This window comes from Elephantulus edwardii, unplaced genomic scaffold, assembly GCF_000299155.1.
Source record: "Elephantulus edwardii isolate Elephantulus edwardi_28Jun2011 unplaced genomic scaffold, EleEdw1.0 scaffold00014, whole genome shotgun sequence".
NCBI classification, from domain to species: Eukaryota; Metazoa; Chordata; class Mammalia; order Macroscelidea; family Macroscelididae; genus Elephantulus; species Elephantulus edwardii.
In genome coordinates, this window is record NW_006399764.1 from 26,370,940 (window position 1) to 26,375,379 (window position 4,440).

The following is a 4,440-nucleotide window of genomic DNA, read 5'->3' on the forward strand; positions in this document are numbered from 1 at the left end:
TTATTCACAATAGTAAAGAGATGGAAGCAACCCAAGTGCTATCAAGAAACAAATGGATAGAAAAAAAACTATGGGATAGCCACACAATGGAATACTATGCAGCACTGAAAAACAATGAAATAGTAAAACATTACACGACATGGGGGAGCCTTGAGGACAATATGCTAGGTGAAATATCTCAGTCGCAAAAGGGCAAATACTATGTAACACTGCTGTTATAAAATAGGACAGACATGGGGGGTAGGGAGGGAATGAGGTAAGGAGGGGAAAAACTATCTGAAAGGGATATATAATTAGGCACCTAAATTCCAAAATCAATCTCCATAATAGTCTATGTGTTTCCCACTGCCAAAGGGGCCCTTTAGAGTAGTGAGAGAAGATCTTCACCCTGAAACCCACAGCGTCCCTTTTCAGCAGGAAGTAGCTAAGAGAATACGCCATCCCCTTTTCCTTATGACTCAGGGTGAAGTCTCTCTCAGGGAGGAGTGATAGGGAATGGCAAAGGACACACTGACAAAGAAGATTAATCAGAACTGGCTTTGACAAGCACTGTGGCATTTGGACAAGAACAAACTGGGAGGAGGGTAGAGAGAATGGTGCAGCGGTGAATGAATGGAAACCCAAAATCTCTGTAAATGTTTATGAAAATTAATAAAATATAATTATAGAAAAAATAATTATGCTTTATACACATGAGAACAATCTGGAACAAGGGGTACATTGCATGGTGGGCTGGGGGAGGGGCAGGGAAAGAGAAGAGAAATGTACAACAATGAATAAATAAAAGAAAAAAAGGTTAAATTTTATGCACTGATTCTTTATACCGAGACACGGAAAGATCAATTGAAAGAATGGTAATTCTGAGTGGGAATTCTCTCCATTTTTTTCATTTGATTCAGCAGTTGATTCATTGCAGAGTCTTTATCAACTTTCCAGGCTGGAAAGGTTTCTGAGAAGTGCAGGTCAGAGAAAGATTAACCTTCTGATGTTGAGTTTCCTTGGTTGCCACGAAAAGCCTTGATGGCTCAGTGGTCAAAACACCTAGCTGCCAACCAGAAGGTTGGTGATTCAAACCCACCAACTGCTCCAGTCGACTTCTGTCAAGATGACAGCTTCACCTTGGAAACCCCATGGAGCAGGTCTGCTGTCCTACAAGATCACTACGCGTCAGGACCGACTTGTTGACAGTGGGGTTTGGGGATCCATATGGGAATAAACTCATAAACCACCTCCCTAAGTATTAAAATGATGATGCGATACAGGCCTGAGCCTTCCTAGATGCAGGGCTGCTGACGGCTGACATCTCGTCTTTGAGGTCTCAAAGGGAACCCCGAAATGTAAGAAAGATGAATGAATAGAGAAATACAAGCCACTAGAGAAAAACCACGCTGCACACCCAAACCACTGCCATCGAGGGGGTCCTGAATCCTAGTGTCCTCCACCGGATTCTGCGGCTGTGATCTTTATAAAAGGAGAACGTCCATCTTCTGAGGAGAAGCTGGTGGATTTGAAGAGGTGACTTTTCATTTAGCAGTGCAACATGTACTGAACCAAACCACCAGAGCTCCTTTTGTTACACGTGGCTGCTCTGTGATTCCTTCCACACACGTATTTCCGTTTGCTCTGCTTCCACAGGAATGCTGGTGGTGTCATCTATAAGGAATTGTGCTGCTAACCCAACGACCAGGCTTACTAGGTGCTTGGAATTCACCAGCGGTGCTGTGGGGGAAAGATGGGCAGTCTCCCCCAGTGTGACTTACAGGGTCAGGAAACACACTGCAGAGTCAGCTATGAGTCAGTTCTGACCCAACGGCAATCAGACAGAAATCCTTATCTACTCCATTTTGTGCCTCTATTTTCTGTTTCTCTTCATGTTTATCCTATGAGCATTTCCCCAGGTTATTAAATAAAGCCTGGTAATGGATCAACAAGTCAGTCTTGGATGCAGAAGAGTCAGAACACTCCTTTGCAAAAGGCAAAGGTTGGGCTTCATCTCAGCTCCGTCGGACACGTTGTCAGGAGGGATCAGCCTCTGCAGAAGAGCGTCATGCTTGGTAGAGTCAAGAGCAGGAAGACTGTCAATGAGCTGGACGGACACGGTGACTGCAACGACGGGCCACACGTGGGCAGGATTGTGAGATGGCCCTCAGAGGGCTGCTATGAGTTGTTACTAACTTGATAGATAGAAAGCATTACTCATTGCCCTCAAGTCAGAATTGACCCCGATGGGTTGCTGAGACTGCAAACCTCATTGGTGCCAATAGAGGGAACTGCCTTTGGGTTAACAGAGCAACTCCTCTGAAACTACACCCCTAGAATTCTAAGACAAAGTACAGGTAGAGAGATTCTCTCTTTTAAATCTGCTAGAAATAATGCCCCCATTTACCATTTGACTTGTCACTGTTTTGGTGATTTTTTTTTTTTCACCTTACATCTAGAACTGCAGAAGTTTTCAACTTTGTATCATTCATATGTGTTATTTCCCTTTATGATTTCCTTTACTGCTACTGCTTTTATGATTATAGAGTCCATTCTGATACTTGATTATGAAATCATATTCCCCTTGTGCCTGTGTAGGTTAAAAAGTTGTTTGCATTTAACTGAATTTGACTTGATGTCTTGGGGGGAGGAGGGAGTGAAGGGTAAATCACTAACTAGACGGTTGACACATATTAACTTAGATGAAGGGAAAGGCACCGTCCACCATGAGGGAGGACAGTACAGCATGGCAAACAGTGAAGGCAGTCACAGGGGAAAGGGTGAGTAAGAATAAATCACTACCACGGTCATAGTCCAGTCACATCCCAAATCCTGCACTGACAGACTGACGGTGATCAACAGCATCTGTGAGTAGATACCCCTATGAGTAGATAGAAATGCAAGCTGAATGCTGTTTGGTCTTCCTCCCTCACTCCCTTCCTTTCTTGGCTGTTGTTATTGATATGTATTGTTGAGTTGGACCCAACTCATAGCTGATCCTCTGGTGGGTTTTCAGAGGCAGCAAATCACATGGGAGAAAATGGCCCATCCTTCTTTTGTGGAGCAGCTGGTGGATTCAAACTGCATGTCTCTGGGTTGACAACAATTCCTTACCACTAACTCACTAGACTGGGACAACTAGAGCATTGACAAACCGAAACAAAGAGCAGAGATGCTGAAGTAGCATAGCTGAACAGAAGATTTTGAAGGGCCGCCTGAGAAGACAAAGCAAAGTATTATATTTAAAAAAAAATGTATAGAGAGCTCGAGTTGGAGAACAAAAAGGGAAGAACACACTTGGCATTTCTCAAGTTGAAACAACTGAAAAACAAATTCAAGCCTTGAGCTGTAATACTGAGAGATGCTCTGGGAAAAATAATGAATGACCTAGGAAGTGTCAAAAGAAGATGGAAAGAATACACGAAGTCACTGTACCAAAAAGAATTTACCAGTTCTGAACTATTTCAGGAAGTACCGTATGTTCAGAACCAATGGTGGTGAAGGAAGTCAATGCTGCACTGAAGGTACTGGCAGAAAATAAGGCCTCTGGAATTGATGTGATACCATTTGACATGTTTCGACCAAGAGATGAAATCTGGACATGCTTATCAGCCTATGCGAGGAAACATCGAAGACAACTGCCTGGCCAAGTGACTGTACGATATCCACATTTGTTTCCATTCCTAAGAAGAGGGATCCAATAGAATATGGAAATTATAAAATAGTATCATTGAGATCACATACAAGCAAAATATTGTTGAAGATTACCCCCAAAATGACTAGAACAGTACATTAATACAGGACTTCCAGAAGTTCAAGCTGGGTTTAGAAGAGGCTGTGGCAACATCATTGCTGATGTCAGATGGATCCCAGCTGAAAGCAGAAACTATGAGAAGAATGTTGATTTGTGCCTTATTGACTAAGTAAAGGCATTTGTGTGAATCATAACATATTATGACTAACATTGAAAATGAGGGGAATCCTGGAACACTGAATTATTCTCATATAAAATCTATCCTTAGGCCAAGAAACTGTTGTCTGGAGAAAGGGAACAATGTACGGTTTAAAATCTGGATAAGCGTATGTCAGAGTTATACCCTTTCTCCATACCTTGTCGTCTATATGCTGGGCAAATCATTCAAGAAGCTGGACTCTGTGAAGAAGGGCACTGTGACATCAGGATCAGAAGAAGGTTCATCAACATCTTGTGTTATATGGTTGACACAACCTTGTTCGCTGTAAGTGAGGAAGACTTAAAATTCTTGCTGCAAAAGATAAAAGAATATAGGCTTCAGTATGGATTTCATCTTAACATCAAGAAGACAAAAAGTATGCACACCCATGTTTATTGCGGCTTTGTTCACAATAACAAGGAGTTGGAAACAACCTAAGTGCCCATCAAAAAATGAATGGATAGAGAAGCTGTGGTATATTCACACAATGGAATACTACGCTGCATTG